This window comes from Triticum aestivum, chromosome 2A, assembly GCF_018294505.1.
Source record: "Triticum aestivum cultivar Chinese Spring chromosome 2A, IWGSC CS RefSeq v2.1, whole genome shotgun sequence".
NCBI classification, from domain to species: domain Eukaryota; kingdom Viridiplantae; phylum Streptophyta; class Magnoliopsida; order Poales; family Poaceae; genus Triticum; species Triticum aestivum.
Window position 1 is genome coordinate 449,138,441 of NC_057797.1, and position 16,481 is coordinate 449,154,921.

The window sequence follows — 16,481 nt, forward strand, 5'->3', positions numbered from 1 at the left end:
ACTCATGCATCATATTTGTTGCATTGCATTGATTGTGTTCTTTCTCTGTTGCCGGTGTTTGTCCCCTCTTGATAGACGTGGTTCGACGATTGTTCGATGACACCGATGAAGAACTATATTATCTTCAGAAGTGCTAGGCAAGCAAAACCCCCTTGTTCATTCCGATAAAATCCCAATCTCTCGCTCCTGCTCTCTTTTACTGCATTTGGACAACAACGACATATTTGTTACTTGCTGCGGTAGCTGAACCCCTTTATCCTTTGCATGACCTGTCATTGCCACAGTAAATAGATGAAACCCACTAGCATGAGTAGGAGTTGTTTGAGCCCTGATGTGCCTACTCATTCATGCTTGTTTGTCATGCCTGCTACTGCTTAGAGTTGAGTCAGGTCTGATTCATTCGGAATGAATCGGAGGTGTGTGAACATGTCCTACTGTGTGTGAGCTAAGTGTGTGAACATGATTTGGTAAAGGTAGCGGTGAGAGGCCATGTAGGAGTACATGGTGGGTTGTCTCATTGCAGCCGTCCTCAGGAACTGAGTTCTCTGTTTGTGATCCATGAACAGCTACTACCACACATTGGGATCCTTAATTGACGCTCTCGACTTATTAATCAACATGATCTCTGTCCAGGAGTTGCAACTAGTTTCTGGTGTTTGTAGGTAGTGTTAGTAGTCTACCAAGTGGCACCCGGTACAGGTGGGCTTGGGACAGACTAGGCACAGTGGCACGGTGTACCAAGTGGCACCCGGATGGTGGGCTTGGGAACCCTGCTCACATTGTTTGGGGCCGTGAGCGACACCCCGGCCGGATCTCCTTGCGGATGGAACCCGAATAGGCGATAAACCTGGACGAGAGACTTGTATGGTTAGTCAGGTCGTGGCCGACTCCCTCGCCCGGCTTCCGCTTGAAGGTTGCCGAGGTACATGACGTGTACAGGGCGATAAGTGGCGAGAGCGTGTGTGAAGAAGTACACCCCTGCAGGGTTATCATTATCTATTCGAAAAGCCGGATTCCTCGGATATGGAAACTTGGACCCCTTGCATAGTTCATAGACAAGTGAAAGTGGATACTCTAAAATACGCAAGATAAGCGTGAGTGCTATGGATGGCGTTCTCGTAGGGAGACGGGAGCGGATCCATAGTGGTGTATTGATATGGTGAATATGTGGACTCGTGTGCGCCACCTCAAAAGAGTTACTTGCAGTCGTAGTTCGGGATAGCCACCGAGTCAAAGCTGGCTTGCTGCAGTTAAACCCCACCATCCCCTTGTTGATAATGATGCATATGTAGTTAGATCCGATGTAAGTCTTGCTGGGTACATTTGTACTCACGTTGCTTAATTTATGTTTTTGCAGAGAGACTTCAGTCTCGCTAGTAGTACCGCGTGGACTTCAACGTTTAGATTGTTACCTCAGCTACGGTCTTGTGCCCTCGGCAGGATCTGGTAGATAGTCAGGCTTCTCAGCCTTTTTCATTTATAGATGTCTGTACTCAGACATGATAGCTTCCGCCTGTGCCTTGATTTGTATGCTCTGAATGTTGGGTCATGAGACCCCTGTTTGTAATATCTCGCTCCTCGGAGCCTATTGAATAAATACTTGAGTCGTAGAGTCATGTTGTGATGCCATGTTGTATTTGCACATATCGAGCATATTGTGTGTGTGTTATTGAAATGCTTGGTATGTGTGGGATCTGACTATCTAGTTGTTTATCCTTAGTAGCCTCTCTTACCGGGAAATGTCTCCTAGTGTTTCCACTGAGCCATGGTAGCTTGCTACTGCTCTGGAACACTTAGGCTGGCCGGCATGTGTCCTTCTTCGTTCCTGTGTCTGTTCCTTCGGGGAAATGCCATGCGATGAATACCGGAGTCATGTTAGCCCGCTACAGCCCGGTTCACCGGAGTCCTGCTAGCCCAGTGCTACAGCCTGAATTCACTCGCTGATGACCGACACGTTCGATGCTGGGTCATGGATGCCTGTCCCTGTAAGTTAGTGCCACTTTGGGTTCACGACTAGCCATGTCAGCCCGGGTTCTTTGTCATATGGATGCTAGCGACACTATCATATACGTGAGCCAAAAGGCGCAAACGGTCCTGGGCCAGGTAAGGTGGCACCCGTGGGAATACCGTGCGTGAGGCCGCAAAGTGATATGATGTGTTACATGCTAGATCGGTGTGACTTAGGATCGGGGTCCTGACAGCTTTGGTATCAGAGCTTGACTGCATGTAGGATTACCAAGCCAAACTGGTCGAAGTTGAGTCTAGAAATTCTTTAGTTATATAAGGGAATTGATTGTGGGATGGAATGTAAGGCTCTTTTTACTCCTTATACCTTATGCCTTCTGATCTGAGTCATCTTATCTTTCCTACGGGGTTAAGAACTAGGCTTCTCGTCTATCTATCAGGATCACGTGTTACCAATCTGTAGACTTATAGGATTGATAGTTTCAAGCCTCAATTCAGTTTCTACCTCTGTATGCTAACTATTGATCTCGGAACCTTGATATTGTGCTTCTGAGTGGCTATGCCACCATTTTTGTAGCATGTCTCCAATCTTTTGAGCATTTACAGCCGTTATGCTGTCCGAGTCATCCCAGGTTTCTAAATAGTCGGATGCATTTGCAAATCCCTTCCTCCTGTTTCCGATGTGCCTTTGGTCAGATTAATCACACAAATCAGTGAGTTGAGGTACTTTATTGCCTTGACATATATGTTGGAGCTAGTATTATGACCCTAGGTGTCTTAGGGGATCATCTAGTAATTTAGCCATGATTTGTGTCCCAGTGTGATGATTCTGGCCATCATTCTTGTAAGCATCCCGTGATGCCACTTAGTTAGTAGGCATTTCACTTCTGGGTTTTGAACCCGAGATTCACCCTACTTACTTCATGTTGATAGTAATTGCTAGCTCCCTTAGGTTATTAGTAACCTTTGCGATAGTCCTTGAAGTCCGTGGTATCTTCTTCTTCCAAATACCATGAACTACTTATGGCAGAAGTTCCTCGTTGAACTGAACGATCACAACCAAAGTGCTCTTAATGAGTTCTCCATTATATATTGTGACTCTGCCAGTTCTACCTTTCCGCATGGATTGTCCGGAAGAAATATGTCGAACTCGTTCGACATGCTAATCCATGCATCCACAACTCAGGAAATCATATGTTCTTTTGAGTTGTCCCTCTGTAGTTGTATTTTGATCCTTGTCTACCAGTTGATAGTCAAGTTGATGTCGTGCATTCGTGTTCATCGATGCCTATTACTCTTGTGGTCTGTCAAGCCATTCTATTCTGGAATGACTAGGGGGAACAAACTCCAGTACCTCATCCATATTTAGGATTGGGTCAAAGTAGTTGTGTTCCGCAGATCAAGTTGCAATCCAGCTTCTGGTCTGCTCTATCTTGAGGTATTACCATCTTTATATCAGGAATGTCATTGGAATTGCACACCCTCTTATGAATTCTTGTTGCAGTGATACTTCTTGCCATCATTATTCATTTCTCGGCTTCCGTGTTGTTGCAACCGGAATGCCGACGGGTGAACTATGATGTGTGAAATCAGTACCCCTAGCAACTAGTTGCTTGGTAGTAAATGGACAATATTCTCATTCTTAGCATGTTGGTTATTGAATCACCATTCTAAGATAGATTATGCTACCTAGTCCTTATTTCCTGGTGCACTCTTTGATTGATGAGTTAGGATTTTGTCAAGACCTCGCTCATTTGATCATATCATCTTGCCCTGAAAAGCAAGATTGTTCTCGAGCTTAGTAACATATCGGTGGTTCGTGATTTTCCGTATATCTTCTCGGAAGTATTACCAGGTTGTCACCTGACCGCTATGTTGAGTTCGTGATCAAGTTGGTTTATTCCTGTAAACCACCCCTTCTCCAAGAATCCGTGTTGGATACCCTGAGCTAGTTGGATAAGCTAAACAACAACTTGGAGAGTTGGAAGATAAAAGCTTGTCCGACTTAGTTCATGTTAAGGGATATCTTTTTGTGTGTGTGTGTGTGTTGAAGAAAGATGATATCTTCATCAATTGGTCCTTGTGAACAATTGTTGGATCTATTATCTTACCCAAACCTTTGATTTAAGTATGGGCTATCGTCAAATCAAATCAGAACCAACGATATTCGTAATGTTGTCTTACTCGTGGGTTTTCCTTGAGCATACACCATTATATCTTTTGGTCTGACCAATACTATCACCTTGTTCACATGATGGTGGAAGTCCAGTGATATGGAAATTCCGATGAGTTGCTGTTGAGCCTATCAGCAGCATTTTGTCTCCCCCCATGATTCATGTTGAACATCAACCTAGTGTTGGAAACTTTGTAAGCAATGCCTTCGTGTTCCGTTCATGAAGCCTATGCTTGGATGGAAGAAGTGACTTCCTCTAATTCATGTGCATTTGGTGCAAGTTGCCGCCGTGGGTTTGAGAAAGGTTTGTTTTGTTTCCTCTGGAATCGTCCCAAGTCAGTCATGCATGTGCAAAGTATACTATGGTTTGGTAGATTAATTACCTCCACTCCATATGTATTCCGTAGCACCCCAAGCCACTAATTGATTTGTTCAAGGAGAAGGAGTTCCTTCATAAGAGCTAATCCGGACTTATGAAAGAACTTCGATATCCTCAATGATGGTTCCCTACCAGAACTCGGTAGTGTTTTATTGTAAGACTACCATGTGATCATGTTTGCCTGGAACATCGTGTTCACAACTGCGTAGCAGAACCAGCTCATGCTTTGGAGCTTGCTATCGTAGTTCATTTCCCGAGAATCTCGCAACGTCATCTCGTCGATTTGTGTTGCAAAATTTCATTTTTCTTCCTAGACTCGATGAGTCTGGAATATTCTAACACCAACCAGTTCTGAATCTCAGGCAGATATGATGGTTGGAACATTTCCCCAAGAACTATAATATTGGTCCCTCGATAACTGGTAAAGTGGATGTCGTGGCCAGGACCACCCAGCCGAAGGACCTATTATTGTAGTATCTTGATTGAAGAAGTTGGCCACCTTCCCATAAGGACTTCGTAGGATTTACTCCCTAGTTGTGCCTTATGATTTTTGTGTTTCCGAAGTCCGACCTTTACTTGATGTTCTAGATACCAGACCATTTCTATGAATGGGTTACACTAGCACATCAAGGAGAACATTAGAAGCGGAGTGCTAAATGTCTCTCGGTCGATCATCCAGATTTTATTTCCTTGGCCCCGCCAAGGGTGAAATCTGAGAAAGTGTTATCTTTCTTTGTATCTGCATCATCCATCATCATTCATCATGGTAGCAAGTTGTGTTGCCAGGATCCTTGACACGGATATTGGTAAAATCTTGATGATTATGGAAATGCTCAAGTTCTTGAGAGCACGCGCAAGTGCTAGGTTTGATCGCCGGCATTAACTGTATAGTGCTATCAGTTTCCTCGGCAGTGCTATGACCTTTTCAAACAGTGAATTCACTCTCTGGTGTTGGGTTCTTCCCTAGTTACCAGAATCATTCCCAGCATTTGCATTTTGTTCCCAGCTTGCACCGCCAATGTGCCATTCTACCACGGGTCTCTTCCATTTCCGGTGGTAAGCAAATTCATCCATTACATTGTCTTCAACAAGGTAATCCACATCATCCAAGTCCGAGTATGCCATTCTACCGACCCCCTCCAAACGATCGCTCGAGAATTGCCTTAGGCTGGTTTAAAGAGTTTCAATGATCTCTGAATCAAAGGTAATTCTTTTTGCCACTTAAGGGGGTATATCTACGAGTCACGGTTCCTAAGGTGTCTCGTTGTGGTATCATGGCAACTCAACTCCTCGCTACGTTGACAATCGTTTACCACCTTTTTAAGTGTGAAATTGTTGTCTACCTAGTGAACCTTCGTCATCTACTTCACTCCATTCCTATGGATGTGTGCTTCGTCTCTCAGCTCGAGAGATGTTGCTATGTCTCATTCCGAGAGTTAATCCAGAGTTGTTCGACCTTCGAGAAGATTGATCCTTCTAGAGTTCCCTTCTCCTCTCGTTGTCATGTTGGTTGGAGTTCTCGAAACAAGACATCAAGATAATGATGGTGAACGAATCAACGTTCATTTGAAGTGCACCTTAGACCGTGAAGTTTGTGTTAGTTTGTGTCCCCCCATCATCTTACCCTACACTTGAATCTCGGGACGAGATTCTTGTTTAGTGGGGGCGAGTTGTCACATCCCTAGCTTCTGGTGCTGCCTGGTGTTTGCATCATGTTTAAATTTTGAAACTTGAACTGAGGAAATTTGGAAGCCTCAAAACCCTAAATAAAAGAAGGGCAAAAACCCTAAAATCTCATTCATTGTTCCAAAATGCTCTTCTTAGATGTTTAATATTTTTGGCAAGGGTTTTGATCCAAACCAAAAATAATGAACATTTTAAAAGGATTTATTTTGGGGACTTTGAATTTAAATCATTAGCTATTTGAATTTGAATTATATTCATATAATTAGAATATAATTTCAAATAACCCTGAAATATTTTATGAGCTTTTGGAAAAGTCCATCTAGCAAAATAAAAATATTCAGAGGAGTTTTTGGCATTGTTTGAATTATTTTTAAATTCAAAACAGTGGCAAAACAAATTTAAAAAAAATAGAAAATAGAACAGAAATATAAAACAGAGCACTTACCTGGCGCTCACCTCGCAGCCCACCTGGTGGCCAACAGGACCGACCCAGCGCGCCCCAGCCCACCTCCTCCTGTCGTCTTCCCCGCGCCAGTAGGCAGCGCGCGTGGCCGACGGGCGCCGACGCTGCCTCGGCCACCTCCTGCTTCCCCGGCCACCTCCTGCTTCCACCGCGACACCACGGCCCTTCTAGCATCGCCACGCAGCCCCTGGCTCCCTCTCTCACTCTCCTTGCTCCTCCCCCCCTCCTCTGTTTCTCGCACGCAGCCACCGAGCGGAGCTCGTCACCGCCGTCCACTGCCACCACGGCCACCGGGCCTCCCTCGCTTCCCCGACTAGCCCACAAGCTCCGCCACTCCGTCCTCGACCCACCTCACCGAGCCACGCCCCTCTAGAAGCCCTCGAACAACCTCACCGGGCTCGTCTTCTACCTCGGACCCGCCGGCCATCACCGTCAAATTCGTCGGCTCTAGACCGTCCCCGACCTCGCCGAGCGTTCCGTCGTCATCGCCGTGAGCCCCTGCTCCAAACCCCTCTTCCTCCCCTTGCGTTTGTGCACTCTAGCCGCCGTTTCCACCTCACCCGAGAACTCCCCGCCGCCGAACATGGCACCGTCGTGGCTAGAGCCACAAAGGCTCGAAGCCAACCTCACTTTTGTGCTCAGCGCAGCACCAGGAGCTCGTAGCCACCACCCGCTCCTCCTTTGGTGCACCGTAGCCCCTTCTCCCCTCCCCGCCGAACTCCGGCCGCCGCAAAAGCTGCCGCCGTCGTCGATTTAGCCCACTCCGTCGCGAGTTATTGCCTCCATTGGATGCGCAATACTCCTAGCTTTCCGTAGCCGCAAACCGCGTCCAAAACCACCGCCCGAAGCTCAAATCCGAGCCGCGCCACCGTCTCGGGCCTCGCCGGCGGGATTGACCCCGCTGACTCAGTTGACCATGGGTGGGCCCAGTTTGACCCCTTGGGTCAATGACAGGTGGGGCCCAGCTCTGTTAGTTAATTAGGATTAGTACTAATTGAATTAGTTAAATTAATTACCCCTGCTGACACTGACAGTGGGCCCCATGGCTATTAATTTGATTAGTTAGAATTAATTAACTCTGTTAGTCACCTGAGTCACTGACCAGTGGGCCCCACTGGTCAGGTTTAACCCGGACCAGCCCCTATTGACCTGCTGACGTCATGCCAATGTCATGCTGACGCAGTAAATGTTTTCTGGAGTTTTAAATAAATCAGAAATGATTTATTTAATTCCAGAAAATTGTATAAACTTCTAAAATTCATAGAAATTCAACCGTAACTCCAAATGAAATAAATTATATATGAAAAATGATCAGAAAAATCCAATCTATCCATCTGTACTTTTTTCATGCATGTTAGAACAACTTATAGCTGCTGTTTAGCACAAATCATATAAATGACATTTGAATTTCACATATGGAGTTTGGTTTTGAACTTAGGGTTCAAACCAACTTCATTTAACTTTGTTGCTAGCTGCATTAGCTCAAACCACAGCATATTGCCATGTCACACTCATGCATCATATTGTTGCATTGCATTGATTGTGTTCTTTCTCTGTTGCCGGTGTTTGTCCCCTCTCGATAGACGTGGTTCAATGATTGTTCGATGACACCGATGAAGAACTATATTATCTTCAGAAGTGCCAGGCAAGCAAAACCCCCTTGTTCATTCCGATAAAATCCCACTCTCCCGCTCCTGCTCTCTTTTACTGCATTAGGACAACAACGACATATTTGTTACTTGCTGCGGTAGCTGAACCCCTTTATCCTTTGCATGACCTGTCATTGCCACAGTAAATAGATGAAACCCACTAGCATGAGTAGGAGTTGTTTGAGCCCTGATGTGCCTACTCATTCATGCTTGTTTGTCATGCCTGCTACTGCTTAGAGTTGAGTCAGGTCTGATTCATTGGGAATGAATCGGAGGTGTGTAAACTTGTCCTACTGTGTGTGAGCTAAGTGTGTGAACACGATTTGGTAAAGGTAGCGGTGAGAGGCCATGTAGGAGTACATGGTGGGTTGTCTCATTGCAGCCATCCTCAGGAACTGAGTTCTGTGTTTGTGATCCATGAACAGCTACTACCACACATTGGGATCCTTAATTGACTCTCTCGACTTATTAATCAACATGATCTCTGTCTAGGAGTTGCAACTAGTTTCTGGTGTTTGTAGGTAGTGTTAGTAGTCTACCAAGTGGCACCCGGTACAGGTGGGCTTGGGACAGACTAGGCACAGTGGCACGGTGTACCAAGTGGCACCCGGATGGTGGGCTTGGGAACCCTGCTCACATTGTTTGGGGCCGTGAGCGACACCCCAGCCGGATCTCCTTGCGGATGGAACCCGAATAGGCGATAAACCTGGATGAGAGACTTGTATGGTTAGTCAGGTCGTGGCCGACTCCCTCGCCCGGCTTCCGCTTGAAGGTTGCCGAGGTACATGACGTGTACAGGGCGATAAGTGGCGAGAGCGTGTGTGAAGAAGTACACCCCTGCAGGGTTATCATTATCTATTCGAATAGCCGGATTCCTCGGATATGGAAACTTGGACCCCTTGCATAGTTCATAGACAAGTGAAAGTGGATACTCTAAAATACGCAAGATAAGCGTGAGTGCTATGGATGGCGTTCTCGTAGGGAGACGGGAGCGGATCCATAGTGGTGTATTGATATGGTGAATATGTGGACTCGTGTGCGCCACCTCAAAAGAGTTACTTGCAGTCGTAGTTCGGGATAGCCACCGAGTCAAAGCTGGCTTGCTGCAGTTAAACCCCACCATCCCATTGTTGATAATGATGCATATGTAGTTAGATCTGATGTAAGTCTTGCTGGGTACATTTGTACTCACGTTGCTTAATTTATGTTTTTGCAGAGAGACTTCAGTCTTGCTAGTAGTACCGCGTGGACTTCAACGTTTAGCTTGTTACCTCAGCTACGATCTTGTGCCCTCGGCAGGATCTGGCAGATAGTCAGGCTTCTCAGCCTTTTTCAATTATAGATGTCTGTACTCAGACATGATAGTTTCCGCCTGTGCCTTGATTTGTATGCTCTGAATGTTGGGTCATGAGACCCCTGTTTGTAATATCTCGCTCCTCGGAGCCTATTGAATAAATACTTGAGTCGTAGAGTCATGTTGTGATGCCATGTTGTATTTGCACATATCGAGCATATTGTGTGTATGTTATTGAAATGCTTGGTATGTGTGGGATCTAACTATCTAGTTGTTTATCCTTAGTAGCCTCTCTTACCGGGAAATGTCTCCTAGTGTTTCCACTGAGCCATGGTAGCTTGCTACTGCTCCGGAACACTTAGGCTGGCCGGCATGTGTCCTTCTTCGTTCCTGTGTCTGTTCCTTCGGGGAAATGTCACGCGCTGAATACCGGAGTCCTGTTAGCCCGCTACAGCCCGGTTCACCGGAGTCCTGCTAGCCCAGTGCTACAGCCTGAATTCACTCGCTGATGACCGACACGTTCGATGCTGGGTCATGGATGCCTGTCCCTGTAAGTTAGTGCCACTTTGGGTTCACGACTAGCCATGTCAGCCCGGGTTCTTTGTCATATGGATGCTAGCGACACTATCATATACGTGAGCCAAAAGGCGCAAACGGTCCCGGGCCAGGTAAGGTGGCACCCGTGGGAATACCGTGCGTGAGGCCGCAAAGTGATATGATGTGTTACATGCTAGATCGGTGTGACCTAGGATCGGGGTCCTGACATTGTGCCTCCACACCGCTCCAATGGAGACGTAATTCCTCTCAAAGGGAAGGAACTTCGGTAACACATCCTCATCTTCACCGACTCCACTCTTGGTTATCTCATCCCTTTACTCGTGCAAGCTTATCTCGTGTTACTTCCCTTGCTTGCTTGTTTACTTATTGTTGTTGCATCATATAGGTTGCTCACCTAGTTGCATATCTAGACAACCTACTTTGATGCAAAGTTTAAATTGGTAAAGAAAAGCTAAAATTTGTTAGTTGCCTATTCACCCCCTCTAGTCGACTATATAGATCCTTTCAATTGGTATCAGAGCCTGATCTCTTTATTAAGGACTTTGCCGTCCGAAGAGTATGGTTGACACCGTAGATGGTGAGGAGGAGCACCCCGGTGTGATTCCGTCCTCGTCTACGGCCGATGGGGGAACCTCGGTCTCACGTGAGGAACTCAATGTGGCCTTGGACACATTTAAAACCTCCATGACGGCCAAGGTCAAAGGCGTGCCTAAGGATTTTCTTGATGGTCTTAAATTATCCACCGCACCATTGGAAGTGGTTGATCCCACTCACAAGGTGACGGTTGCTAACTCCGACAAGGGGGAAGCTTCTAGTGATAAAGTTCCTTTGTCTAGTGCTAAAAGTGGAAATGGCATCTTTGCCCATGTGGAACCTCCACTTACCTATGGAGGACCGATTCCCTCAACTCATTTAAATCATGCCGGTTCTCCTCCTAAGATTGTGAAAAATGAGGATTTTGACGCTTGGGTATATCGCTTTAAACCTCATTTAAATCATGTGAATACTAACCTTTGGAGAATCATTGAGCAAGGTTTCTATCCGCATGACCCAAGCAACTTCACCCCAAGAGAAGTCGCGGATCATCAATTCAACGAGAATGCTCTCTTCATCATCCAAGATGCAATCCCTCCCGAAGATATTGCGCATCTCCGGCCATTCACTGTGGCAAAGGAAGCATGGCACCATGTTGTTTCCCTTTACAAGAGAAGCGCAAGCATTCAACTCTCCAACTATGAAGTGGTGCAAGATGAAGCCGATGAATTTGCTATGAATGAAGGTGAAGAACCTCGTGAGCTCTACCGGAGACTAATCACACTCGTGGTCTCACTCCGAGATCATGGGAGCAAGGATACAAATGACAATTGGATCAAGTGGAAATTTCTCAAAGCCATGATGCCTTACCATAAGGCCATCTCCCCCGTCATCCGTTAAAGGCTGGACTTCCACACCTTGTCCTCAAGCGAAGTGTTGGATGGGTTTGTGGCAGTGAGTATCTTGGACAAGCCTGCCGACAATGCAGTATTGCATTCTCAAAGAGCCAAGAAGCCCAATCTTGCTTTGAAGGCCAAGGCTAGTGCGGAAGAAGAGGAGGAAGAGGAAGAAGAGGAGAGCAACCCCGAGGATACAAAATATGATTATCATGAGCACATGGTTCTCGCTTCAAGACAATTTTGGAGTAAGAAGAACTCAAGGCCCAATTTCAACAAGAGCAACTCAAGTGGCGCCAAGGGCAAGCAACGTGTGAGGACTTGCTACAATTGCGGCAACGGGAGCCACTTTGTTGCAGAGTGCCCCTATGAGAAGAGGGAAGACAATGGTGGCAAACTCATCCGGAAGGACAAGGCCAAGTCTTTCCCCAACAAGAACCACTTCACCAAGAAGGCCCCTCCCAAGGGATTGGTGGCACAAGAAGATTACAATGAGGATGATGATGATTAAGATGGCGAGACAGTTGCCATGGCCTCCGTGGCCATCGCGACAACACCCCGGGCATCCCTCTTGGACTCACCCAATGGGAACATCAGCGCCAAGTGCCTCATGGCTAAAGCCACCAACAAGGTAACCCCCAACATCAAAACTACCATCATTACTCATCGTTCTTTGACGGATTGCATTGATGAAAGTGGGGGGTCCACCGTGGAGGAAAATGAGTTTGAGTCTTTTATGAGTAAGCTTATGGGTAAATCCAAGAAGCACTTCGTTGCTCTCTTGGAACAACTTGGTGAAGCCAATGACATGATCGAGGCTCACGAAGACACCATCTCTAAGATGGAGGGGCATAGTCGTGACTATGCCGATGAGATATCGGATCTCTCTAATGCTCTTGAGGAAGAGCGTGGTCATCGCTTGGCTCTTGAGGACTCTCACAACGATGACCATGCTAAATTAAAGAAAGATCTTGATCATGCTCTTGTTGTGTCTCGTGTGCTAAATTCCGAGAAGGCCAAACTTGGTGTTGATCTTGCTAGACTCAAGGAGGAGTTTGATATCCTTGACAAGGCTCACAAGGCCTTGAAGAGTACTCATGCTAGTCTTAAAGAGTCTCATGATCAACTCCAAGTGAGGCTAACCAAGGAGAAAGCCACTTTTCTTCATATGGTTTTAATTGATAATGCAAATGCTACTAACCCTTGTTGTGAGCATGTGCATATTGTTGAGGAGAATGCAAAGTTGAAGGATCGACTTGAGAAAGGCCTTATGTCGTGCATACAAGGTGAGAAGAACCTCAACAATCTTTTGAGCAATCAAAACGAAGTTGTGGCCAAGGAAGGGATTGGGTTTGCACCCAAGTACAAGAACAAGAAGAAGAATGACAGGGCCAAACGACCTCCTCCTCTCATGCAAACTTTTATCAAAGAGGGAGAGGGTGCCTCTAAGAATAAGAAGAACAATGTGAAGGGTGGTGGTGTCAAGAAGGGCAATGCCACCCCTTCCAACAACGCCGGCAACTTTAAACCTTCCTATGTGTTATGCCATGCTAGTGATGGACATGTTTATGCTAAATTTGTTGGTTCTCCTTATGAGTACATTGAATGGTCTATTTGGGGTCCTAAGAACCTTGTCACTAACATCAAAGGACCCATTACAAAATGGGTACCTAAAACCAAGCATTGATCTCTTGTAGGTGTTTGCTTTCGGTGGGGGATCATGGTTGCTCGATAGTGGACCACTAATCATATGACCGGAAGCAAGGACTTGGTGGTGGACGTGGAAAACATTCCATATATGCCCACCAATGTCGAGTGGGGTGATGCCTCATCCTCTAAGGTATTGGGTCTTGGCAAGGTTGTCATTTCTCATGATCTCATGATCGAGAAGGTCATGCTTGTTGAGTCCCTTGCATACAATTTACTTTTCGTTCATCAACTTGCAATCATGGGCTTTGCCACTTTATTTGATATTGATACCGTGGCCCTCTTGTGGAGCAAGACTCTTAAAGTAGCCTTTGTTGGGCATGTCGAAAACGGTCTCTATGTGATTAACTTTTCGGAGCGACCCCACTAAGACCGCGACATGCCTTATGGCTAAAGTTGACGCGGGATGGCTTTGGCATCGCCGTTTAGACCATGTCAGTATGAGATCTTTGCAAAGTCTTCTCAAGGGGGACCATGTCCGTGGACTAACAAATGTTAGTTTTACCAAAGATCATGCTTGCAGTGCCTGCATTGAAGGAAAGCTACATGAGAAGGCTCACCCTCCCACGATTATCATTTACTCAAAGAGGCCTTTGGAACTCCTTCAGTTGGATCTCTTTGGGCCTCCATCCTTTGATAGTCTTGGGGTGGAAAGTATTGGTTGGTGATTGTGGATGACTATTCAAGATACACTTGGGTGTACTTCTTCAAGAGGAAGAGTGAGACCCAACAAACCGTCATTGACTTTGCAAATGAAGCTCAACATCAACACAGTGCAAAGATCTTGAGAATAAGAAGTGACAACAGCACCGAGTTCAAGAACTACACCTTGGATGAGTTTCTTAGTGATGAGGGGATCAAACATCAATATTCCGCACCTTACACCCCTCAACAAAATGGTGTAGAAGAGAGGAAGAACCGAACGTTGATGGATGCGGCAAGAACCATGATGGCAGAGTTCAAGTCTCCATACAACTTTTGGGCCAAAGCCATCAACACCGTGTGTCATGCATCCAATCGGCTCTACCTCCGCAAAAGCTTGAACAAGACTCCATATGAGATACTCACCGGTAACAAGCCCAACCTCAAGTACTTCTGCGTGTTTGGGTGCAAGTCTTTCATTCTCAAGAAAGGTGTTAGTTTGTCTAAATTTGAGGCTAGAACTCATGAGGGCATATTTGTTGGTTATGCTACAAACTCTCATGCTTACTGTGTCCTCAATAAGTCCACGGGACTTATTGAGGAGACGTGTAACATGGAGTTTGATGAGAATAACGGCTCCCAAGTGGAGCAAAGTGGTACTTGTGATGTAGGTGATGAAATTCCTCCCCAAGCCATAAGAAGAATGGGTGTTGGGTTTAGCCTACCCATTGAGGAACCCCTTGTGGCCGAAGGAGAAGGACAATGTTCCACGCAAGTGGAACCATCACCAACCCAAGACCCACACGCTTTCGAAGAACAAAGTGAAGGCCCTCAATCTCATGAACAATACCAAGGGCGAGATCAACCTCAAGATGGCGTTGAACCACCAAGTGATGCCCAAGGTCAAGTTCTCTCCTCCAAGCAAGCTCAAGATCAAGAACAAGCTCAACACGATGCTCAAGATGATCAAGTAACCACTCCTCAACTCACTCCTGAGGAGGAATTGGAGCGTCGTGCCGCCAAGATTGCATACAAGATATCTACCAAGGGTCATCTTAGGACAAATGTGCTTGGAAGCATACGAAAGGGGGTATGCAATCGTAGACAATTGGCAAACTATTGTGAAAATCACACATTTGTCTCTTGTGTTGAACACCAAAAGGTCTATGAGGCGCTTTGAAAGTGCAACTATCCCTGGGTGGTTTTGGTAATTCTTAACAACATATAGCTCATTGAGCTAATGCTATTTGAAGATAAATATTTCAGGAAATCTCAATGATTGGCATGGCATGGATTAGAAAGTGAACCCCTCAAAATGCTAAGGACAAAATATTGGCTCAAGCTCAAAGCACAAGACTCTACATTTTTCATTTTAGTGATCCAAGATCAGATTGAGTCCATAGGAAAAGCCAATACTATTAAAAGGGGATAAGGTGTTGCTCAATGAGTTACTTGCTCATAATGCTTAGTGATATGCTCCAAAAACCCTCAACTACTTTCTCTTATCCACATATGTTCCAAACCAAAAGTCAAACTTGGCCCCACCAAAATTTCCTATCCGGCGCTACCGAGTTCACTTGACATAGCCACTGCCAGAAACCCTAATCAATTCGGTCTCACTGATAGGGATCTCGGTTTCATTGAGATTGCAATGCAAACTCTCTGTTTCCCCTTTGTAAAGTTTCGGTCTAACCGAGATGAGCGAATCAGTCCCACCGAGTTTGCCTGGCCAACTCTCTGTTTGCCTATTACCAAAATCGGTCCCACCAAGTTTGGGTAATCGGTCTCACCGCGATTACGTTATGCCCTAACCCTAATGGAATCGGTCCCACCGAGTTGACATGTCGGCCCCACCGAAAACCCTAACAGTCACATTATGTACTAAATCGGTCTGACCGAGTTGTATGATTCGGTCCCACCGAGTTTGGTGATTTGTGTGTAACGGTTAGATTTTGTGTGGAGGCTATTTATACCCCTCCACCCACTCTTAATTCATGGAGAGAGCCGTCATAGTATGCCTACACTTCCAACATACATTTTCTGAGAGAGAACCACTTACACTTGTGTAGAGGTCAAGATATTCCATTCCAACCACGTAAATCTTGATCTCTAGCCTCCCTCAAGTTGCTTTCCACTCAAATCATCTTTCTGCAAAATCCAATCCTATGAGAGAGAGTTGAGTGTTGAGGAGACTATCATTTGAAGCACAAGAGCAAGGATTTCATCATCAACACACCATCTATTACCTTTTGGAGAGTGGTGTCTCCTAGATTGGTTAGGTGTCAATTGGGAGCCTCCGTCAAGATTGTGGAGTTGAACCAAGGAGTTTGTATGGGTAAGGAGATCGCCTACTTCATGAAGATCTACCCTAGTGAGGCAAGTCCTTCATGGGCGATGGCCATGGTAGGATAGACAAGGTTGCTTCTTCGTGGACCCTTCATGGGTGGAGCCCTTGAAAGGATCGAGAAGAGGTGTCTAGAGGGGGGGGTGATTAGACACTAAGTGCTAAAAGTTGCACTTTTTAATTTCTTTAGG